The 26239-nt window shown below is 38.9% G+C and overlaps 1 protein-coding gene across 2 annotated transcripts in view; it reads right to left on the bottom strand.

Moving 5' to 3' along the window:
• The window catches only part of CNTNAP5 (contactin associated protein family member 5), an 877416-nt gene that overhangs the window by 513982 nt on the left and 337195 nt on the right, over positions 1 to 26239 (bottom strand). The gene's annotated exons all lie outside the window — the stretch shown is intronic.

The raw sequence follows: 26239 nt of genomic DNA, 5'->3' as shown, positions 1-26239 counted from the left end.
AATAAACAATTGGCCTTCAAAGGTTAAAACATGGGCTAGCCAAGAAATTTAGCCAGCATTTAAAGCATTTTTATGTCAAAAAGATCAATTAGCATGCCGTGTAACTGAAGTATAAATACACATTGAAATGCATTCAGTATAGAGCAGGGATGCTCCCTGAGCTTCACATCCTGTTTGTGCTACATCTTTTTTTTAATTTAATTTTTTATTACATTGGAGTATAGTTGGTTTATAATGTTGTGTTACAGATTACCATGCTAAGTGAGGTAAGTCAGACAGGGAAAGGCAAATATCATATGATATCATTTATATGTGGAATCTAGAAGAACAAAGAATGATACAAATGTGCTACATATTTGATGGGAAGGAAATGTCTGCTCAGATTCACAGCGCTGAACAGCAAGTACATTCAGAAATTATCTGCTTGTCCCCTTCCAAGACTTGATTTTTTTCCCCCAAGTAATTGCTCTTTGAATGAAGGTAATTAAATGGAGATTCATAAAAGACGTAGCACTTTAGAAAGTTTTGTGGATTTCATAATTTTCAGTCACATGAGAGAGCCAAACCCAAACGATGGAGCATCGGTTACATACCAGGGTCCTCAGAAATCAATGTACGCTAGCATACAATTGTCAGATCAGAAATAGAGGCCAGATGGGTTAGCAGAATGCATAGGATCATGCTGTGGGGGGCCAGCTGGAATCAGAAACCAGACCTCCAGTCCTCAGCACCAAGGTTTCTCTTTATCCCTCTCTGCGTTTACCAGTTCAAATGCACATGTCTCTGTTCCTGAAGCAACAAACTTAAACTAATCGTTACCCTGAAGGGTCCTTCTGAATTTCTAATCACATTTTTTCTTTCCTCTGACTTGGCATCAACGTGTACCCTAACATGATGTTGACTTAGTTACCATGTCCACCCTTGGTGGGTACCAGTCTACCTGGCCCAGATCCCCCCTCAGGACCGAGCCTCTCATTCTCTCAGCTGATGGGGATGTTGGCGCCTGAAAACCTCAGGATGAGTCTCTTTCTGGGAATTGCCTTTGGCAGAAAAGAACCATCTTGCCCAAGGTCATGTTTCCATCCTAGAGCCTGCAACCTAAGACTGGTCTGTGTCTGTGGGTGACTGGAACAATGTCCAACCCTCTCTTGTACATTTGGACAACTCTGAAGGGCTCTCCCAGCTCCAGAGATTGGTGAGACCTTGGTTTTGACTGCATCACAGCCCTGACTTCTCCCTCTCCCTTGACACTCTGCCTTCTCTTCAATGGTTATGACTTCCAAAGCACCTTCAAAGAAGCCTCCTACATACTACCTACCAGAGCACCTTCAAAGAAGCCTCCTACATACTACCTACCAGACTCCTACCAGAGTCTGTTTCCCAGGGAACAATACCAACACCCAGCATACCAGTCTAATTTGGTTCACTAGTTCCCTGGTATGTGCATACACTCGCTGATTATATTAATTGACCCATTCAACATCAAGTTTTCATTAAAGAACTTGTCATGTGCCATGAAACGACCAGGTGCTGAGAGTATAGGAGTTAACCGAATGCCAAAGTAGCAAGTAAAGGGTCCTGGGCCTCAAAATGAAAAGTTTTGTCTGGTAAAGAGGAAACTTAATGAGCACGTGGTCACTGCCTTTGAGTATGTCACTGCACCTTGCTTTCTGCAACGCCAGAAAATCCCTGCGCTGGTTCTCTGTCGTGTACACATCCCTGGTTTAGCAGTTATCGTATCATAAGTCAGTTTCTCTGATTGTTTTCTGCTCAAAGAGACTGATTGACACACAGCTGGTGTGGCTGCATATAATGATTGAGGAGTGATTGAATACAGACAGAAAAATAATATATGGTCAATTACTTATTGACAGTGCGGCATGTGTTTATTTGGGATAAAATCCACTGCTAAGCAGTGGAATGTAGACTGAGGTAGGCAGAGGAGGGGCAGAATGTACTCCCTATAAGGTCAAGTCTGAGGTGGACCTGGAAGGCTGAAAAAATTGAAGTTGACAGCCAGCTAAAGGCAGAGTTATCCAGCCAGCGTGCTATCCTGACCAGGGACAACAGTTTGCTTTTTCTAACTTTAGGCACTGCAATCATCCATGGTAGAGAAGCTAAAAGATGTGCCCAAAGTTACTGAGGTAGACAATGATTAAATAATCAGAATGGGAGCCTAGATTTTGGAATGGTTGTGAGAGATACAAAACTAAGCCCAGCTTTTTGTTGAATTTATGGTAAGACATACCTTGCTTACAGTAGGACTTATCCATTTCTCATTAATGATATTTAAGGTGTTGGATTTCTATGGATCAACATCTGTGGAAACATATTTCTAATGAGAAGTGCTACAATCATTGAGCATGTACATATCTCAATGGAAACAAGATATTACCTTTAATTTTGACATCTTCTAAAGAATTTGGCTAATTTTATCATATTTTTATAATGGTTTTACCAAAGATAGTTTTCAAGTCATGTGACAATCTTGACTCTATCATTTGGTCAAAATATATTTATCCTTACTGCCAAGGATCAGAGAGAGGAACTTTTGTTTATATTTCACCTACAAGCATTTTTTTTTTTAAAGATGTTGGGGGTAGGAGTTTATTAATTAATTTATTTATTTTTGCTGTGTTGGGTCTTCGTTTCTGTGTGAGGGCTTTCTCCAGTTGCAGCAAGTGGGGGCCACTCTTCATCACGGTGTGCGGGCCTCTCACTATTGCGGCCTCTCTTGTTGCGGAGAACAGGCTCCAGACACACAGGCTCAGTAGTTGTGGCTCATGGGCCTAGTTGCTCCACACACACAGAATTATAAAATTCAGGCAGGAAAGGAAGAGTCACTTCTGTTTCCATTGCAGATGCGTTAACACTGAATATGCCAAATGCTAAAGGGAGCTCATGAGCTAAAGGCTCATGAGCCTTTCCAACCATGGAAAAGAAATGCCCTTCTTCCTCTTCCATAGCCATGACTTTTTATCATGCCTAGTAAATACAAATTAGAAATATCCAAGCTTCATTTCTTTTTTTTTAGCTTTTAAATTTATTTTTATTTATTTTTGGCTACATTGGGTCTTCCTTGCTGTGCACAGGCTTTCTCTAGTTGTGGTGAGTGGGGGCTACTCTTCTTTGCAGTGCACAGGCTTTTCATTGCGGTGGCTTCTCTTGTTGTGGAGCACTGCCTCTAGGCACGTGGGCCTCAGTAGTTGCAGCACGTAGGCTCAGTAGTTGTGGCTCACAGGCTCTAGAGAGCAGGCTCTGTAGTTGTGGCACACGGGCTTAGTTCCTCCATGGCATGTGGGATCTTCCCGGACCAGGGCTCGAACCCATGACCCCTGCATTGGCAGGTGGATTCTTAATCACTGCGCCACCAGGGAAGTCCCCAAGCTTCACTTCTATGTTTAGATCTCTTAAGTTGGAAACATCAAAATGGACCCTGTCCATAAAACTCACAAACTGATGCAGGCATTTTGCCTGATGAGACATTGAACTCACTCCTGAAAGACGGTCATCAAGACTGACCCTCTGGGTTCAGCTTTGCAATGAACTACAGGGAAGTTATTCAACTTTCCCAGGTTTTCTACCAAAGATGGCTCATGGCTCAGGCAGCACAAAGGGTTGATACGGAAAACTTGGTCCATTGAGATGGTGCCTGCTGCCTGGGGCTGTTTGTTATCACACTGACCAGCTCTGCTCAGTTCCACCAGCACATCCCTCACAGGCTACCTGGACACTGCAAAAGTGAAGAGCAGGAAAAGAGGGCCTGGAAGCTAGGACGTATCTTTTATTTTATTTTTTTGTAAAATCAAAATGAGGTTCCCGCCTATGGCAAAAATGATACCTATTCCTTAAAGAGATATGGAAAATGAGAAGAGATTTTTAAAATTTACCTACTTGACCCATTTTCCAGAAAAACAGATTTCATAAATACTTTAGAGCCTGTATCTTCTGATCCTTTCTTATACACATATGCTTAAATGTCTATTTTAATTTTTAAAAGTATCTCTCACTTCTTTTAGAAAACATAAATTATACAGAAAAGAAAAAAGTGATAAGGAAAAAACATTATAAATATGGAGTGTAGAGAACAGAGCCTAATTTAAGAAAAACTATTCCTAAAGAAGAAAGAATTCATGCGTGGGACTAGAGTTATCTCTGCAACACAATGGAAATGAATCTTCCTAAACCGATGATCAGTCTTACTGTGGTATGAAAAGGCAGGACTACATTCATGCAAAATTTATGAAAAAACTCTACATATGGCAAAATCTGTGTTTTTAAAATAGAAGAATAAATAACATCTTGTCAGAAATAAAAACTAGATTCCGATTCAGAACTAAAGCCAACTTAATCTTCTATATATTACACAGTACTGAGAAGAAGCAAAAATGACTGACACTTTGCCCTAGGAAATACTTGTTTCTTGAGATAAAACTGTGAACCAACTTAAATAACTATCTGATGAAGACTAACAGCTGGTCCATCAAGACTCACTTCAGGGTCCTTGATTCTCTGTGCCACAAAATCCAGAGGTATTGGGTATAAAGCAGTCCCAACCAATTCCCCCATTTTGCGAGATCAGCCTTCAAAAACCCCAGCCCAGGTGCTTAACTTCTAAAAATATTCTCCTCTGCCTTTCCCCTTCTGAGACATGTGTAAGATTCTGACAAAATGTGTTCTTCCTCATTACATTGGGTCTAATACATCAGCTTTCCTCAAGCAATGCGCTTTTACTGTTCTCTTTTGAGGAGTTGTCAAAAGTACTAAAGAACAAAAATCACCTTTTCTCCAGATCCCTCATGCTCTGGACTAGTTTTTCAAGTTTGGGGTTTATTTTTCTCCCCTTCACCTTTTTTTTTTTACATTTCCGCCATTATTGATAGTCTTTACTGCCTCCAGAGAAGGAGACAATACAATACATTCTACCCAGCCATTTTTAATTTCCTTTCAATCCTTCTTATTTAATCCATGTCTATTTCATCTCACCGTGGTGTCTCTTCATCCCTATTGATTCCTTATATACTTATGTTCTTGTTTCATTGGAATCATGTCTTCTTGAGTCTTGTTGAATTTTCAGGAGTCATTCTTCTTGTTCAGGAATAAATGATTCGATTCTGCTTGGTGGGGGGCACATTGTCATTGAAATCTCTTAGACAAACTTGCAATCTACAACAGATTTTATCAAATGCATCTCTTTTTTTCAATAGTTTTAGTGGCTTATTTATTGAAGCATAGCTGATTTACAATGTTGTGTTTGTTTCAGGTATACCACAAAGTGATTCTGTTATACATATATATCTATTCTTTTTCAGATTCTTTTCCTTAATGGGTTATTACAAGATATTGAGTAGAGTTCCCTGGGCTATACAGTTGGTCCTTGTTGATTGTCTATTTTATATATAGTAGTGTGTATATGTTAATCCCAAACTCCTAACTTATCCCTACCCTCTTCCCCTTTGGTAACCATAAGTTTGCTTTCTATGCCTGAAAGTTTGTTTTCTATGTCTATGGGTCTTTTTAAATGAAATGTGACCCACCTTGTCCTCTCTACCTATGACTCTAAAACACTGAGGCAAGATGAAGCCCAAGGAAAACTGCAGTCCCCTCAAATCCTCCCTGAGGGTATTCTTGTCTCCAATGCTCTTTGTAGCTTTCACTTTTGTAGACGACCACTCCCTGAAATAAGTTTCCACCTGTGGGTTCTTTCTCTCCTTCCAAGTTTGCACTTCTGTTCTGCATTCCATGGGAATGGGAAAATTCATGTACAAATTTGTGGCACTGTGTTATGCAGATGTGGAGGTGGGGATGGTACATACTTCCATTGCCTCAAAGCAGGTGGACAAAGGAGAAGTTGTCTGGGTTTCTATTTGAATTCCACTTTGCATTTCTGGTCCTAGGACAAGCCATGTTCAGGCAGACAGGTGGCAGTTTGTAGACTATGCCCAGTTCTGTGATTTCCCTTCATACTCCATTTCCATCAGACTCCTAATCTGCAAACACATCTCCAGGTTCAGGGCATTAGTTTAACGTCACACTATCTTCTTGTGGTGCTATTACGACCTTCATCTTTTTTCTCTCTCTCTTTGTTCTCCTTTTTGTGAAAAAGTTGGGAAAGACAGAATGGAAGTCTGATTTAAGATTCATACCAACTTGCTAAGCCCCTGAGAATGAGGCAGAGAGCTACAAACTCATTGTATTGGCTCATAGTTGTGGTACCTTATGTTGAAAATGTGTTTCCTGGGTCTGTCATCTATTGAGATCCTTATAGCACTCTGTAAGATGTCAGCTAGGTCTCTCCCTTCCCTGAAGAACTAGCTCAGCGAGGCCTGTCCCCAGCTCTGCAGGCCTGCCAAGGGTCAAATTCATCCCTTCCTCATGCTTTCCTCTTCAAGTTCTAAGTCTTCACATCCTGCTTCTGTCCCACCCCTCCTGGATCCAGGCCTGAAACTCAGCTACTTTATTGGCTTTCCCTCCTATTAAAAGAAAAAAAACCTTATAAGTATTTTATGAGTTTAATAACTTTACCAAAGATTTATGGAATTGGATGAAGGAGTCAATTCATGAATTCCCAGCTTTGGATTACCCTGCTGGCTCTAACTCTGAAGCAACCCCAAATGATATTTTCTTGTCTCATAAGCAGAGCAATTTTACCTATATTCAGGCCCTGGAGCCTAAACTTCCATCCAAAACTGTACTTATTAAATCATAGTTTTCACTACAGATGCTAAAAACATAAAGAAAACTTTCTGTATACTTCTATATTTACAGCACCTTTGGATTGATCACCTTGCTTTATAAAGTCATCGCAGAAGCCCAGTGAAATGAAGTGACTTAACTTGCTCAGCTGCTTAGTAGAAATTCCCAAAGAGCTGTTGGAGGACCAGAGCTCTTCCTCTAGACAAGGCATTTCTCTTTTTCTAAGGCACTGGAAGCACAGATCTCCAGCCCTCGTCTTCTATATGTACCCTTGGTAAGCTTGTTAACTAAAGTGAGGCTCAGTTTCTCATGGGTGAAATGGAGATAAATATTCATGTAGAGAATAGTCACATGATCAAACCCTCTATGGGTAAAGCAGCCCTGAACAAACAACAAACCCTTAATATTAATTCCCTTCTTTCTCCCTCAATAATTCTCTTCTCAACGTGGGGGCCAGTATACAACTTCTTGTGTCCTAGGAAAATGGATCTTCATAACACTGTTTATTTCAGATGGATTTGGTGAAATGACATAAAGTCATTGTAGCAGATAATTATCTTGTGTGACTCTCCTGTCTGTACATCAAAAGGCAGAAGTGAGCTGGCATTCTCCGGGCATTTTCTCTGGAAGGATGACTTTCCGCACTACTACATCTCAGTTGTGGCCTCTTCTTGGAATCTTTCTCCTACTTCCAAGATTACACTCAGTGTCTTTCCTCTGAGTAGCCTCCCTTGCTCTTTCATTGTAGTTACTATGTTAAATCTTTTGCCTGTCTGCTCCTCCATGTAAATACCAGCTCTTATAGCAGTGTATTTATCATTTTTACTTTGGTAATAAAATTACAGAAATTGAATTATAAGTGATATCATAGACATTTGATGAATAAATGACAGTCAATCTCTTTTAATTCCAAAGCAAAATATTCTTTGGCACTACCAATTGTTATATAATTTACCCCAGATACTTTAAATATGCTTGTTCAGATTACTCAATAGATACAGGGAAATGTTACTTTTTTATTCTTGATATCGAGCAGGACCCTGTAAGGCTCCTGGGCACAAAAGCCATACAAGATTGGAGTAATAAATAGTTGAAATAAAAATATGATACACACACACACACACACACACACAAAGCCTTTCTGTGTCCCCCATTTCTTGATTACAGGAAATAAGCTTCATTCAGCTTCCATGACCTTCCCTGAGTTCCAAGGGCAGATTCAAATAGTTGCTAATTAGGGAAGGGAGGGGATGTGGAGACAAGGGAGGAGGAGTCAAGAAACAATAGTGCAGCCTTGGGGCAGGGTCCTGTTCCCCCTCAAGGGATACACATAACAATATCTTTCAGCTGTTCTGCAGATACTGAAACCCCCACCAGGTAGGAGAAGGTAACTGTCTGCTGCTCACATGCACATAGACCCCAGACTGGTTGGAACCAGAAGGCTGATGATGCTGACTCCCAATTGCCTCACTGCCAACCAATCAGAAGATTGTCCACGAGCTGACCATGCCCCCTTTGAACAGTTACTATAAGATTCCTCACTACCCCCTCCAGGTTGAGACACACAGTTTTGAGGACATTAGCCCGCTGTGGCCCCCTTTGCCTGGCAAAGCAATAAAGATATTCTTTTCTACTTCACCTAAAATTCTGTCTCTGAGATTTAATTTGGTGTTGGTGTACAGAGGCCAGGATTCAGTTTCATTCTCTACAACTGCCCTTCTGTTCCTCTTCTTATTTTATCTATTCCTCAATCCCTTTGTTCTATTATCTCCCTCCAACCCCTTACCCTCAACATGCACTTCTTGCTTTGAAAACCCATTTAGATGAGCTTCTTCAATGTACCATCTTGAACCCACTCTGCACCTTCCATTGGCTCTCCCTGTTCATGGCTGAGATTAGAGATGAGACCATAAGGGTTCTATCAGGCCAAAAAGAGCAATGCCAGGTTGGCTCACCTGTCTGCCAGAGAAAGTGAACTTGACCAATGGTAGACAGCCGGTAAATGTATGGGGTATAGTCACAGAGTGGAAAGAGCCATGCCCACACTTGACTTCTGTCTTGACTTTATCCCTGACATTGAGGTGAAAGAAAGGTGTTGCCCTGAAAGGGGTTACACCAGAAACCAGGACAATTTCAGGGATCTGTAAAGTGCTAGGGAAAGAATGTAAAGGGTATCTTTGGTTTCAGGAAGACTCTTTTCTATGACATTTCTGCAAATACTTCTCCCAACCCTGCAAATGAATGAGTTTCTTGGTTTGATGTTCAAAACTTGCTCTCTTCTCTAGAGAAATGTAACCATCAAAGACACTATCTGCCGTGTACAGATAAGGTGATGTCTGGGGCTGGTATAGAAGAGTGTAAGCCAGTGTAAGTCGAAGTCTTTGGAAAAATGGGAAGTTTAAAGGGAATCATTTCTAATCATGAGCAGTAGCCTCCTTGGGGAGACACACAAAAGCCTGGCATGTCTATATTTTTAAAATGTCAGGTAAAGCGCTGAAAGAGAAGGCCTTGAAAGAGAAGTTCATAAGGTAACCAGTCCTTGCTAGTACCTTAGAATGCACAAAGACTTCATTATGTGTGTTTTGAGGGCCCAGGCATTTTACTCTTAATCATCTGTATCTGGGTAGAAATGTAATGTATCTTCAAAAAAGTTCTGTTAATTTGATTCAGAAATTAGCTAGCAAAAAGAAAATTCACCTCTTCCTATTATTTTTATTAAAAATATACTGGCAAGATGTCCTCAAAAACGCTAGATATTAAAGTTTGCTTCTTAAGAGCTGTGAAAAAGGTTGAGAGCTTTGCGTAAATTTATTGAAGAAATGTAAAAATATAATAGCATTTTATGAGTGTGGTGGTATAAGAACTGATCATGAAATAATGAAAGATTTAAAAAAAAGGAACAGGGCTTCCCTGGTGGCGCAGTGGTTGAGAATCTGCCTGCTAATGCAGGGGACACGGGGTTGGTCTGGGAGGATCTCACATTCTGCAGAGCAACTAGGCCCATGAGCCACAACTACTGAGCCTGCGCATCTGGAGCCTGTTCTCCACAAAAAGAGAGGCCGCGATAGTGAGAGACCCGCGCACCGTGATGAAGAGTGAACCCCACTTGCCGCAAATGGAGAAAGCCCTCACACAGAAACAAAGACCCAACACAGCAAAAATAAATAAATTAATTAATTAATAAACTCCTACCCCCAACGTCTTCTTGAAAAAAAAAAAAGGAACAATCCATGTCATATATGTCTAGACATATATAAACGTACATTTATATACGTACTTAAACATTTCAAAAATATAATGGATATTTTAGCAAACTAAGTTCTCATAGTTGGGAGGAGATTAAATTTTTCTAGTGATGCTAAGCTTGCTTGATAAAGTTTATAAATCATTTTTTTCTAACAAATTTATTTTAGAACTAAGACCTCATCCTTTTGATACTATCAATAGTAGCAAATGTCCATCCTCTCAAAGTGGATTTAAGTTGAGAAATAACCAGAAGTCATTTCAAAATCAAGTCTGGAGAACAGGTGAGTGAGCAACCCAGCTACACTGAATTAGATTCACAATGACAAGACAAGGTGAGGGTTTCATTTGATGGTTTGCATTAGAGGTCTTAGATCATTCCAGAATAAAAATATCTCACAGTGTTACAACAAATGGAAACATCATTGAAATAAGTGTAATTTCCCATTTTGAAGGAAATGCTGCTTAACTGGAAGTATAATTTCTCATATGTTAAAAAGAACCAGACTTCTCATAGGTGGGGTAGACAAGGAATTAGTGCTTTTACTAGCTACAGGGCTCAAAGAATTTAAGAAAAAGTACTAACAACCTAATAAATAGATGTGTAAAGGACATGAACAACAATTCACAAAGGACCCAAATCAAATGTCTCACACAAACAGGAAAATATGTAGCTTAAAGTAAGATTTTAAGCTAACAATGTCACATCAAAGCAACAATTCTATACAATCTCCACTTGTTATGTTAGCAAATATTAAATAATGATGATGATGATACCAAATTACCAAATGTTTGCAATCTACCAAAGAATGAAAACACATACTTCTGGAAGGAGTATAGGCTGAAACAAGAATTCCTGAAAATAAATCGTAATTTTTTGTATGTATTTATATACATGGATATATAGAATTATATGTAGATATATATATGTAGATAGATACATAGTTACATAGATAATAGAGAAACGGATAGATGAATGTTGATGATAGATAGATGACAGAGAGAGGGAGAGAGGAGAAATGGACGGATGGATGGATAGAGAGATGAGTTCAGCAAAGCTTTGATATCTAAGGTCAATGTATAAAAATTTTATTTTATTTTCATTCATTAACAGTGGATAATCTAAGACTGAAATTCAGAAAATGAGTTACAAAATAGTCAAATATAATAAAAATAATTAGGAAAAATGATAACAAGAGAAATGCAAGATTTGTGTGCTGAAAACTCCAAAAAGTGGTTGAAAGAAATTAAAAATCTAAGCAAATGCAAAGACAGGCTGTTTTTACGGATTGAAGGACTTACTATTACTAGGATGGTGATACTCCCTATGTTGATGAACAGATTCAATGCAGTCCTTATCACAGTCTGAATTTTTTTTTTCACAGAAATTTATAAGCTGACCCTAAAATTCAAATGAAAATGCAAGAGAACTCAGAATAGTCAAAACAATAATGAAAAAGAAAAACAAAGTTGGAGAACTCACACTTTTCAATTTCAAAATTACTATAATGCTATAATAAACATGACAGTGTGATCCTGGAATAAAGACAGAAATATACAGAAATGGAATAGAATTAAGAGTCCTGTAATAAATCCTAACACTGATTTTGACAAAGGTGCCAAGACAATTCAATGGAGAAAGTATAGTATTTGAAACAAATAGTGCTGGGACAGCTGGATGCCCACATGTAAAATAATACATTTGGATCCCTATTTTTTAACATTTACAAAAATTTACTCCAAATGGACCAAAAGATCTACATGTAAGAGCTAAAACTATAAAGCTCTCAAAAGAAAACATGGAGTAAATCTTCATTACTTGGATTACACAACATTTTTTTACATGTCACCAAAAGCTCCAGTGACAAAAGAAAAAGCAATAGAGAAATGACTTCATTAAAATTGTTTAAAATGTAGATTAAAAAGCATTCATTAGAAAGTGAAAAGACAACCAACAAAATGGAAGAAAATACTTGCAAATCCTATATCTGATATGGGTCCAGTACCCAGAATATATAAAGAAATCTTATACCACAACAAAAAAAACAACTAGTCCAATTTTAAAATGGGTAAAGAATTTGGATAGACATTTCTCCAAATTAGATATATAAATGGCCAATAAGTATATTAAAAGATGCTCAACACCAGTAGTCATCAAGGAAAACCAAATCAAAACAATAGTGATGTACCACTTTACACCCTCTAGGATGACTAAAACATAAAAACAAAAAAAGCAGACAATAATAAGTGTTTGCAGAGATGTAGAGGTATTGGTACCCTCATATGTTACCAGTGGGAATATGAAATGAAGAGGTCATTGGGGAAACAGCATGTCAGTTCCTAAAAGATGAAGTACACAGTTGTATGAAGATGAGGGGAAATAGGGAGTGAATGCTAAGAGGTATGGAGTTGTTTTTTTTTTTTTGAGTGATAAGAATTTCTGAAACTAGACAGTGGTGATGGTTGCATAATTTTGTGAATATTCTAAAAAACACTGAACTATATGCTTTGAAATGATGAATTTTATTATATGTAAATGATATCAATAACAAATATATTTCTCATTTCATAAAACACTACTCATATGTTCACACACACCTTTCTAATTAAATACAGTTTCAAGCTCTTGGGGGATAAAATAAATCAAAGAGTCATCTGCTAGATGATGAAGACATTCAGAAAATGAACAGGTTGTGAATTCCGAAAACCACAATTATGTACTTCTTTTTCAGTCTCTAATTTCTCTGTTATGAGAAACTCTGTGGAAACATTATGTGAACTGTTATGGGTAAAAATTTTGAGGGAAACTGATTACATATGTGTGAGTTGTTTGTGTCTGTGTGGTGTACATGTAAACACACACACATATACATCTTTCTAACTACCTAAGGTAGTGGCAGCAAAGGGCATTGTTTGCCATGTTAGTTATAAATTAGCAGCTGACAAACAGTCTGAATTAAATTACATGTAATATTATATAGAAATATCAGACAAAGTAGAAAACCCTGAGTATGGGAAATTGAGCTGTAGGGTACCTACCATATGACCCCATCATGGAGAGTGGTGCCAATGTGGGGAGCTTTGGTCCAGTCTTCTGCCTATCCATGCTTACCTCAAAATTACACAGGGAAATTCAGGGAAAACAGAGCAAAGGAACTGCTCCACGTGGGGTACTTCCACAGCTTTCTTCTGTGCAATTCTGTAAGCCTCACCCTCCTCCCCCCATCAGCCTGTTAGGCTAGATGTGCTCTTCAACCTGAGCATGAGTTGGTAACCAGCCCTTAACCACTTAACCAGCCCTTAACCATCCAAGACCCTCATGTCCTCCCTCTTCACTCTTCCAGACTTCTTTGTGTTCTCCAGTCAAGAAGAGGTAGGAAGGAAGAGAAACAATAAACACTGAAGGAGGCCATAGCTGTCTTCTGCCTAGGGCCCCCATAAAGAGCTGGAGGTTGTGTTGGAAAAAAAGTTAAGGAACCATTCAAGCTTTGATGTTTGTATTAGTTTCCTATTGCTGCTGTAACAAATTACCATAAATTTAGTGCCTTACTACAATACAAATGTGTTATCTTATCTGGGTTTTAGTCATGCCATATGCAGAGTTATTTTCAATCATCTCAGTAGTGAAATCAGTAATAAAATAACTTGTAAATTTATTATTTAATAAATGTCATTTCAGCTTTGAAAAACAAGTCTTGATATTTTCCCCTACCTTTCCACTTTGTCTAATATTAATTACAAAAGAAAGCATGGAAGAACAATCATTTGTAGTTTATTTTTTTAAATTACAATCGATAGAGTTTACACATTTTAACATCTTATTAATTAGCATTTTAAAATTTTCATCTATATCACTGTTTGCATTCCATTTAGAAGTCGGAGGTGCTGTGTTTTTGCTAACGGATATGTTCCTAGAGTTTGTACTCATATGTAATACAGATGAATTATTTTAATCATCCAATTTACCCCCTTTTAGATTAAACATCTGCCTATGGTTAAAATGGAAAAGAAACCAAAGAAACCATAACAATCACAACTCACAATCCTGCTAATGATTTTGAACTTCAAGACTCATACTATGACGTTAGTGACAGTTACCCAGTGTTGGAATTTTAAGTATGTCCCTATTTTGCTCACCACAATACCATGCATTTACACACTGAATTTAAGTAAGCAAGTGACTGATGGTAGTATTTATTCTAGGGATAATATTAGGGTAACCTTGAATGCACCTCAGTTAATTTTGAAAAGTAAATCATTCACCACGCTAACACATTATTATGATAGAAAAATATTTTCCGTACACTTTAGAGTTGATCTCAACTCACTGATGTGGCAAACTGTGGACTTCAAACCAACACTTACATTCACATGTTTGGAACTTGTCTTATGTTCAGTAGTTTTCAGAGTACTACAAGATCAAACAAGTTGTTATTTTTCTTATTGTTATGTCTCAATTTTAGCAAGTACTTCAAGCTAACTGGAACTTTGGGCAAATGTGAGTGGAAGGTAAAACACACTAGAAATAGAAGGATAAAGGACAGTTTTACAGAGTATAGTAAGAAAAGGAGGCCATACCAAAGTATGAAGAGAGTTACCTGTGTCTTGGCAGAGTCATTTCATTTATTTTTTAATTTTTTAAAAATAAATCATTTATTTATTTATTTATTTTTGGCTGCGTTGGGTCTTCGTTTCTGCTCATGGGCTTTCTCTAGCTGCGTTGAGCAGGGGCTACTCTTCGTTGCGGTGCACAGGCTGCTCATTGTGGTGGCTTCCCTTGTTGCAGAGCTCGGGCTCTAGGCACGCAGGCTTCAGTAGTTGTGGCACACAGGCTCAGTAGTTGTGGCACACAGGCTCATTAGTTGTGGCACAGGGGCTTAGTTGCTCTGCGGCATATGGGATCTTCATGGACCAGGGCTCGAACCCATGTCCCCAGCACTGGCAGGCAGATTCTTAACCACTACGCCACCCGGGAAGTCCTGGCAAAGTCATTTTAAATCTTTGGTCCTCATTTTCTCCTCTGCTCTATTCTGATTAGTTGTGAGGATTCAATAAGGTGGAGGATACGAAAAACACTTTGATAAAGAATGGCTACCATGTATTGATAAATGTAAAGACATATGGAGAGAGCTCTATCTGTATTGTTCATGCATCCAGTACATTATTATAATTTTACTTATGAAAGCTGACATTTTCACAAGTGCCAATTTCCATGTCTGTTCAATTATAAGCCCTTGTTCAATTTCACTGTATAATTCCTCTTTGGGAAAGTCAGAATTTTAGCATCTGTCCTCCCCCATGGTAATGACAGCAGGTACCCACTTCCACACAACTGATAATGAGCTTGCTATTATGTTGTCCTGGTTTCCACTGAGTTTTTATTTGGGTCACATTAATAGGAGTGAGAGGCAGTTGTTTCTTAGAAGCCTGCCTGATGATCCCATGATGGACATGATGAAAATGCATATTCTGACATAGTTAAAATATTTTAGAAAATAAGTGCATTCAAACTTCAAGTTATAACAAAACCTTCCATGGCTTAAAGTCAAAGAACTTCATTGCCTTCAATCCAAAGCCTTTGTGACTCTGTAATGTTTCTACTTTCCTTTCCCCCAGGTAGTTAAGGTATTTCAAGCCCAAGTTGTCTTATCCTTGTATGACTGGATCACTCTTCCCACTGGTTTCCTTCCCCTTCTCTTTCTCTTCTCCAACCTGGTCAGTGAACTTCAACAGGATTTATCTTCACTTACAACTTTAATCACATGACACTCCTGCTTAAAATTTGTCAAGGACCTATCATGACTTTATTGCTGAGTAAGTCCATTCAGGTTAGGGGATGGGAGGGAGCCAGAGTTTTACCATGTTCTAGCTGAGCCACCTTGGGCATGATTTTCAACACTCCAAGGATTTCCTTCACTGTAAAATGGATGTGAATTTTACCTCTCAAAGTTATGGCATGATTGGGTGAGGCTGAATAAATATAAAGCATTCAGCAAGATACTAGTCTTCTTCTCTTTCTCTGTAGCCCCATCTAATTCTGTCCCGCCACATGCATCCCAAGTCCCAGACAGACAGGATCATTGGCTTTTCTGTCACTAGAACCCCCAGGACCATCCATCCCTTTCCTGACCTGACTCGTGACCTTTCATCCACTGGGAAGATCCTCTCCATCTACCATGTCCATGGGACCAAGTCATGCCCATCCTTAGAACACAGTTCCAACAGTATCTTTTCCATGAAAAATTTTATTCTCACCTGATCTAGATGTAAAGTTTCTTCCTTTGGCTATTTCTACCATTTCTCTTATATTCCTCTTATAGAAAATACTTGCCTCACCAGTCTTATTTGAACTTTTCAACAAAAATCTTATCATCCTAGTGATATTACATACTTTATTCTTCTCTTTACCCTTTGCAGGGTTAGAATAATTGCCCTACTAGTCACAATTTTTGAGGAGAGATCTTGCGAAGGACAAGGCTTATAAACATTTAAAGGGAGTGATAACACTACTATATATAAAATGGATAACCAACAAGGACCTACTGTATAGCACATGGAACTATACTCAATATGTTGTAATAACCAATAAGAGAAAAGAATCTGAAAAAGAACATATATATATATTATATATATAATATATCTATAACTGAATCACATTGCTGTACACCTGAAACTAACACAATATTGTAAATCAACTATACTTCAATTAAAAAATAAATTTTAAAAATTAAAAAAAAATAAAGGGAGTGATAAAAAGGGAACTCTAATCATGCTTCTGGAGTGTGAGGAGGGAGAACCATTAATTTAGGGACGAAAAGGTAATATTTTGGATGGAGCTCTGGGATAAGACCAAGAATTGAATGAGCTCATAGAATTCTGAGTAAGAGGCAAGATATTGTAAGTAGTATCTCTGATCTGAGTGCTGGTGACTATGAGCTCATAGCCTCATGTGGAGAGGGAGATGAAAACAAAATTATAGTCATCCCTCAGTATCTGCAGGGGATTGGATACCAAAAGATACCTAAACCTGCAGATGCTAAGTCCCTTATATAAAGTGGCCCAGTACAGCTGGCCCTCTGGATGCATGGGTTCTGCAACTGCAAGTAGGGACGGCCAACTGTACTGGTTTGAAGAACAGAAAACAGCAATATAAAGTCTGCCTTAGAAACTATGATTTCCCTACAGAGTTTCTACTCGAAAGAGAGAAATTAAGCGAGACCTCACTAATGTTATAAAGTCAGTCCCCTACCTACACACGAGTTCCATTCCGAGTATGTTTTTGTAAGTCCAATTTGTTCCTAAGTCCAGCAAAGTTAGCCTAGGTACCCAACTAACACAATAGGCTATATTGTACTGTACTGTAATAGGTTTATAATACTTTTCACACAAATAATACATTAAAAAAACACAAAAAATAAAGGAAACATTTTTAATCTTACAGTACAGTACCTTTAAAAGTACAGTCGTACAGTAGGACAGCTGGAATTCAGGGGCTGGCATCGAGTGAACAGGCAAGAAGAGTTACTGACTGGAGGAGGGAGAGGAGGTGGGAGATGATAGAGCTGAAGGATCCTCAGCAATAGGAGACGGAGGGCAAGATGCAATGTCACTCACGCCTGACGTGGATGGCACAGGTTCTGGTTCCTTGCTGGATTCAATTCTATCTACCCTCTTGCAAAAACGATCCAGTGATGTCTGGGTAGTAGCTTTTTCCTGGGCTTGAAATAAAGATACTGTACTACTGTACTCTATACAGTACTGTACAGTAAAGTACACAAAAGCACAGCCACTTGTAGAGGATGCATGCACGTGACAATGTACACCAGACACGTGAACCAACTTACGTGATTGGAAATGCTAATGCATGTTTGCAACTTTGAAAGTTTGCAACTTGAAGGTTCGTATGTAGGGGACTTACTGTATATGATATAGGAGAGAACAAGAGCAATATTTGTCTTTCAAAACAAAACATACATATCGTAGGACCTGAAATTAAGCATAACTGAAGAAAATATCACCTCATTCTTCCTATAACTTCCTATAATTCTGCCTTTTATACATTTTTAAAACTTCCCTTCCATAAAAGCTTTCAGCGGTTTTGAGCACATAGGTCCTGCTCTAAGTTATTGTTTTTTTTTTTTAAACATGGAACACTCAGTTCTCACAACAACCTTATAAGGGTGGCATTTTTGTAATGTTGATTTTATGGATGAGGAAGCTGAGGCAGAAAAATATTAAGTCATGTGCTGGGTCACACAGTTGATAATATATTTCAGAGTAGGAATTTCAACCCAAGGAATCTGTCACCAGAGTCTGTTTTCAACTGTTTTAATAAACTTCCTTTCAAATATAGCATTATTATATACAGGGAACTCTACTCATTACTCTGCAATAACCTATACAGGAAAAGAATCTGAAAAAGAATAGATATATGTATATGTATAACTGAATCACTTTGCTGTGATTCAGGTGTGTTAGTTTCACACCTGAAACTAACACAACATTGTAAATAGAAAATACTGCAATATAAAATAATTTTTTAGATTTAAAAATAAAATAAAAACAATTAAAAAAGAAACTAAGAAACAAATACAGCATTATTCTTACTGATTCAGTCTCGTCTGCTCTGTCAAGCAAAGGTTTAATACTCATAGTTGTGACCACATATGGAAAAACTTAGTACTTTACTTATAGGAGTTTCTGCCCAGACTCATCACATGTGTACGCACACACACACACACACACAAACGCACACTACTAGTTCTTGGCTGAAAAGCAAGTTGAGTGCTTTAAAAATCATTCTGAAAACTTCACCATTAGAGCATAGTTCAGGGAGGAAATATATTTTGTACAGGCCATGAACATAGTTTATCGGGAATTTTCAACTCCATGAACAGCCTCCCTGGGGATGAGTTTTTCATGATGCGTTTCCTCAAAGAAACGTCGTTCTTGCCTGCCCTCCTGTGTTGAAACTTAATGTTCTCTCAGCTCTCTCCCATAACTGTACTGCACTCTGGTATATTCTGCTAAACCTTTAACGCTATTTATTACCTGTTTGTTACCTGCTTTTATCCTCCTTATACGCATTCCAAGTTTCCATTGTCAGAGTCAGCATGGAAGCACTTAAATCTTAAGTCTCCGGCTGGTATGGCTGATGGTCTTTCTCCTGTACAGAGCCCTGTGCTGTCCTGCTCACTGGGAACAGTGTGAGGGGAAGGGGGCCCAGCAAGGGATGCCCACCCTCCCAGGGGAGCTTTACAGTCCCAGGGTCTTCTATTTCTCTAAATAAATTCAAGTTAAGGCAGCCAGATTCCTAGTTATGGATCCGTCTCCTTATTTTCAATATGTGAAGAGTTAGAATATAAAGTATTCATTTGGGCAGGAAGCTTGGGAACGGCCTCATCTCACTTTCTTACCTTAGAGATGGAGAAATGAGGTTCAGGCAGGAGAAGTGACGTTTTTTGTTGAAGTATGGTTGATTTACAGTATTGTGTTAGTTTCTGGTATATAGCAAAGTGATTCAATTATACACACACACATGCTCACACACACAGATGTATATATTATTTTTCATAGTCTTGTCCATTATGGTTTATCTCAGGATATTGAATATAGTAGGATCTTGTTGTTTATGCATTCTATATATAAGTGTTGGCATTGGCTAATCCCAACCTCCTGTTGCATTCCTCCCCCACCCCCTTCCCCATTGGCAACCATCAGTCTGTTCTCCATGTCTGTGAGTCTGTTTCTGTTTCATAGATAAGTTCATTTGTGTCATACTTTAGATTCCACGTATAAGTGATATCATATGGTATTTGTCTTTCTGACTTACTTTCACTTAGTATGATAATCTCTAGGTCCATCCATGTTGCTGCAAATGACATGATTTCACTCTTTTTTGTGGTTTAGTAGTACTCCATTGTATATATGTACCACATCTTCTTTATCCATTCATCTGTTGATGGACACTTAGGTTGCTTCCATGTTCTGGCTATTCTAAATAGCGCTGCTATGAACATTGGGGTGCATTTATCTTTTTGAATTAGAGCTTTCTCTGGTTATATGCCCAGGAGTGGGATCACTGGATCATATGGCAACTCTATTTTTAGAGGAACCTCCGTACTGTCCTCTGTAGCAGAGAACAGAATAGGAGGGTTCCCTTTTCTCCATACTTTCCAGAAGAAGTGACTTGATCAATGTTTTTCTTATGTTAATGAGTGCCAGAGTTGGAGGTCACAAAAGTTTTTGACCCTAATGTTAGTTACTTTCTAACCAGTTGCACTCTAGTTCTCCTCTAAAAAAAAAAAAGAAAAGAAAAAATCACTTCATGGAGACACATTGTATCATGGACACATTATTGATGGGATAAAACTTTTATAGGATTCATCCTGTTACTGGGAGTCCCTTCTTCCCTTCCATATTGGTAGTCATGATACTGGTTCAATTTTTCACCACCTACTCCTGGAAATGCTGTTACTGAATGAATGGTTTTGTTTCCATGTTTATTCATTTTCCAACTATCCTACTTGGAGCTGGGATAAAACAGTATTCCATACACTGTGAGCTTCTGTTTTTTTCCCACTCAAAGGATTTCTCTAAGATCTCTTCAGACACACTTCAAAGTCATAGAACTACAAACATCTTGAGGTTCATGGAAACTTGCTTTATGAAATGGCCCCTTTCCATTGTGAAAAACTCAGTTTCCATTTTTTCCTGTTGAGGTCTCCTCCAGGAAGCCCTCTTTCCTGCCCCCTCTATCTGGTCTGTGATCCCACTTGCAGGCTCTCTTATCACATACAACACATTCTTTTAAGGTTGTCAGTTTACAGGACTGTCTCACTCATTGGACCACAGCCTCCTTAAAGAAGTAGCACATGCACTCTCCAATCCCTGGTTGTTAACATGGATCTAAACTGGCTCACCTTTTACCCAGACCCCTGAAACTCAGGGATCCAGTGAGCTGTCTTATGAATGCTCCCTTCAGGCATTCTGTCAGGGTCCCACCTTCCGTTTACCACTGATCTATTCACTCCCTTTTTCTACCTCTGTTCCAGTCCCATTTTCTCTGACTTTGTTTCAACTCTCCATAGATCCATTTGGGGCTGACATATACACCAATAAGCCTAGAAATTCAATTTCTAGGGCCCTGTCTCACACAACTGACACACACACGGCCTGTCATCCACTCTGGCTCTGGGAACTCCCACTGTCAGAGCCCCAGGCTCCCAGTCTACCCAGGAAGGCAGCTCAGTTCTACAGAGTAAGATCGAATCGCTGTCAGCATGTAAGAGCTTGTTATGGATCACATGTTTTGCTAGAGACTCTGAGGGCTCCGTGGAATCAGGCCCTGTTGGTTTTGTTCACCATTCATCCTCAATGTCCATCATAATTCTTGATACATATTAGATGATCGATTTAAAAAAAATTAAAAGACAGGTTAATGCATGTCAATGAACATATCCATGTATGACTCTTTTTTCTTTTCAGAGTCTATCTACATTCCCCAAATTGGACTTCCAGATCCTAACACAAAGGTTTTCTCTTCCTTCTCTCTCTACTCCTATAACCCACCTCAAATCTCTCTCGCCCTGCCTTCTCTCTCTCTAGACACACACACGTACAAAGGTCATCATTGTTCCCTTTATCTTGACGTTCACTTTGAGTAATTGAAGGTAGAAGGTCCGATGAGCCAGTGTGAGGATGAGGTAATGCTTTTCTGCCGGAGCTCTCATCACTACCTTGACAGACATTGTCTGGGGAATTCTCAAAGCCTCCCTGGGAGGCACGGGTTGGTGGACCTGATTTAGCTTTTGCCCTCTGCTTGGGACCCAAGGCTGCTGTGGATGCTGTGTCACATCGACACACAGACAGGGCTCCAGTCTCCACCAAGGGCTGGGTGCCTGCGCCCCCCAGGTTCTAAGCCCACAGGTGCCATGCTCTTCCGTGGATGGAACTCTGGCCTCCAGTTTCTCCTGATTCCCTTGGACAGCTTAGTTGATGAAAGAGATATATGTTGCTGAATGGCACAATTCACAGGACACTAAGGACTCTCACACTTGGGCCAAGACCTTATTCACACTTGTTTATAAGGTTAGGTACTGTCTTGAGTCTATGGAATTCTGTCTTTGGGCTTCTCTACAGCCTTTAGGTTGAAGTCATGGAGATAGAGGTGCTAAGAATTATGGAACTGAGATGCCAGTCTTGTAAATTCCTGACTTTCATGGGAACTTCAGTGCCCACACCAAGTGCCTCCCCTAGGAAGGTGTTTATGTCCTATCTAGGCAGATATGGTGACTCTCTCCTTTATGCCTTGTGCACTAACTTCTATACTAACACACACTTATTATTTGTTTATAAAATCATGGTCTCCTCCACAGAAGAAACACAGCCCCATCCATTTTTTAAAAAAATGTATCTATTTTATTTATTTTTGGCTGCATTGGGTCTTTGTTGCTGCATAAGGTCTTTCTCTAGTTGCGGCGAGCGGCAGCCACTCTTCGTTGCGGTACACAGGCTTCTCATTATGGCTTCCCTTGTTGCGGAGCACGGGTTCTTAGGTGAACAGGCTTCAGAATTTGTGGCACGTGGGCTCAGTAGTTGTGGCACACAGGCTTAGTTGCTCTGTAGCATGTGGGATCTTCCCAGACCAGGGCTCGAACCCGTGCCCCCTGCACTGGCAGGTGGATTCTTAACCACTGAGTCACCAGGGAAGTCCCAGTCCCATCCATTTTCATGTTTGTATATTGTAGCACCCATGCAAGCTAGTCACATATTAGATGCTCAGTTAATGTTTATTGAAGAGTAATTTTGAGTGTCTGGGATTTTAGAGAGGCAGCACAAGGATGAAAGTGGACTATAGTTCTACAGGCAAGGTTTGGTGAACCAGGAGGAAGTAACAGTTTTATCATTGGAGCACCTGCTCCACGGACGTGTATTACATGGAAAATTCCAACTACACAGGGAGGTTGTTGCAAAACAGCTAATAAAATGCAGTATCAGACAATCACACTGGGAGAAAATATTTGCAAACAATACGACCAACAGAGGATTAGTCTCCAGTATTTACAGACAGCTCATACAACTCAATAACAACAACAACAAAAACCCAATCAAAAAATGGGAAGAAGACCTAAATAGACATTTCTCCAAAGAAAACATACAGATGGCCAATAGGCACATGAAAAGATGCTCAACATCGCTAATTATTAAAGAAATGTGAATCAAAACTAAAATGAGGTATCATTTTACACTTATCAGAATGGCCATCATTAAAAAAGTCTTCAAATGATAAATGCTGGAGAGGGTGTGGAGAAAAAAGACCCCTCCTACACTGTTGGTGGGAAAGTAAATTGGTACAGCCAGTATGGAAAACAGTATGGAGGTTCCCCCCAAAAATAAAAATGGAGTTTCCATATGATCCAGCAATTCTGTTCCTGAGCATCTATCCAGAGAAAACTTATTTGAAAAAAACATGCACCCCAATGTTCATAGCAGCACTATATACAACAGCCAAGACATGGAAGCAATCTAAGTGTTCATTGACAAGTGAACGAATAAAGAAGACGTGGTTTATATACACAGTGGAATATTACTCAGCCATTAAAAAGAATGAAGTCATGCTATTTGCAGCAACATGGATGGACCTAGAGATTATCATACTAAGTGAAGTAAGCCAGACAGAGAAAGACAAACATCATATGATATCATGTATATGTGGAATCTAAAATGTGACACAAATGGACTTATTTATGAAACAGAAATAGATTCACAGACATAGAAAACAAACTTATGTTTCCCAAAGGGGAAAGCTGGTGGGGGACTGATAAATTAGGAGTATGGGACTAGCAGATATGCACTACTATATATAAAATAGACAAGCAACAAGGTCCTACTGTATAGCACAGGGAACTATATTCAATATCTATAACAAACCATAATGGAAAAGAATCTGAAAAAGAATATATATATATATATATACACACACACACACACACACACATATATAAATATAAAACAGTCACTTTGCTGTGCACCAGAAACTAACACAACACTGTAAATCAACTATACTTCATTTAAAATATTTAAAAATAAAAAAATAAAATGCCATGTCTGTCTGTCAGTTTTTCAGCTGACTTCTCAACCAAGGTCAAACCACCTCGTTTATTAACCATTTTACACATATACTTGTCCTAATTTTTATTATTATTACTGCTACTACTATTATTATTATTAACCTTCTTTTAATACAGGTTGTCAAAAACTTTTCATTACTCCTTTGCAGCCTTACCTCTTTGCATCACCTGCTTGTCTTACCTGGTATTTGGCTGTACTGAAATTTATTAGGTTTACCTGAGTAACTACAGATGGGAAGCTCTCAAGCTTATAACAGACTAATATTAGCTAGTGAATGACTTGCCTGGCTTCTGACAGAGCTAGAAATAAAGGTAATCATTAACCTGTATATCTGTATATGGCTGGCTCTGGAAAAATCTGGGTTTGTCATCATTCATATAAGAATAATTTGTTGTCTTTATAGATTTCTTCTGAAAAATAAGTCAACAAGAAAATAGCTTATAAAGGCAATATAAGAATGTTAGGTTTAAATTTAGAGCCTCAAATTCAGGAGACTCCAACAGAATCTGCCCCAACTTCCTGTGTTTTATATTTGAAAAGATCAAGAATACATCAAAACTCATATTGAAAGTTGAGACTGACAGTCAGTCCAATACCAGACTCTGGGAGATATTTCCACTATCTTCCAATCAAACTTGCTTGAAAAACACAATCTCCAGACCACCTCTGCTATTAGGTGTCTATTAAAATTTATTTTTCAATGACCTCTCATGAGCATGTGTTCTTTTATAATGGATAAAATCTTTTCAAAAAATTCAAAATGGAATGAATATTTTTTCCGTTTTGTTTGCTAATGAAAGTACAAGGTAAAAAATATATATACAATTCTCTCCTTTATCTTCAGCCCAACACTGAATTTCCCCTCCATCTTCTTGCTACATTGTAAACCTATTTTCTCCAGCAGGTCCTCTGTGGAGCTGTGTTGCCGCAGCTGCTTTAAGACCCTGCAGGAGCTCCAGAATGACAGCTCATTTGGGTCCCGAAATACAGCGACTTCAATCTCCCTCCCAGAGCATTTCATTTTCCCTTACACTAAAACTAGCAGCCACCCGTTCTGCAATTGATCTCATTTCCCAACGTGGCACATTCCTAAAACTGAGAATGCTTAACATGGCATCAGAAATGCATAGTCCACCCGTGGACTTATCTCCAGGTTTCTGTTTAGAGGAAACAGACCCTCAGCACACGAACGCCCACAGATATCAAATGTGAGACACCGTTGTTAAACAATTCGATTGTGAATACAGTCTGTTTTCTCTGAATGATGCTGAACAAACTATCCAAATCCTTATGCTTTTTTTTTGGTGCAGGGAAAGCTAGCCTAGGCTGTTGTCTTAACGCATGTGTGGAGAGGTGAGTCTGCCCTGAAGTGTCCAAGGCAGCTGCTCCAGAAATTAAAAGCAGGCAGCGGAGAAGCAATGCGGGGCTCCGTAGGTGTCTGATGTCACGCTATTCCAGTTACATACTCCATTAAACCAGCTCTTCAACATCACTACTACTCAGGGAAATGCAAATTATGGTGACAATGGGACAGCACTTTAGACATATTAGATTGGGAAAAAAAAAAAAAAGTAGGGCCTTAACAAGTCGTGCTGATTAGAGAGTAGGCAGAAGTGTGGGTCCTCGAACACTGCTGGAGAAATTGTGTATTGTTTCAGCCTCTTAGGAAATCAATCTACCAACATCCATTTCCATTCAACATAAACATACTTAGTGTAGAGAGCTCACTCCAGGGAAGGTAAACCACAGAAATCAAAGTGGCAGCATGGATGGATATAACTGAAAGGTGCTTACTGCATCATTGTACGTTTGGATCGAAATAGAAACAGTGTGAATGTTTACAAGGCGATGATGGCTAAAAAGACTGTGATACATCTGTACCGTGGAAGATTGTGTGGACATAAAAAAGAGCAAGCTGGCGCCTTACCTATAGGCTTGAAGGAAGCAGAGAAGGGCAGATAATAGGGTCTTAATTCATGAAACATGGGAAAACTAAAAATCCTATGTGTGATTTTAATATATGTTTGTAAGATTATGCAATTATTTATAAAAGGATATCCATCAGACTCTCAGTATTGGCTACATGTCACCAGCATCTAGTAGGTAGAGATGCTGCTACACATCCTATAATGCACAAGACAGCCCCATACAGCAAGGAATAATCTGA

The sequence above is a fragment of the Tursiops truncatus genome, chromosome 7 (genome assembly GCF_011762595.2).
Source record: "Tursiops truncatus isolate mTurTru1 chromosome 7, mTurTru1.mat.Y, whole genome shotgun sequence".
NCBI classification, from domain to species: domain Eukaryota; kingdom Metazoa; phylum Chordata; class Mammalia; order Artiodactyla; family Delphinidae; genus Tursiops; species Tursiops truncatus.
Note: the sequence above shows the minus strand (reverse complement) of the source record. Positions and strands in the feature narration are given on the sequence as shown.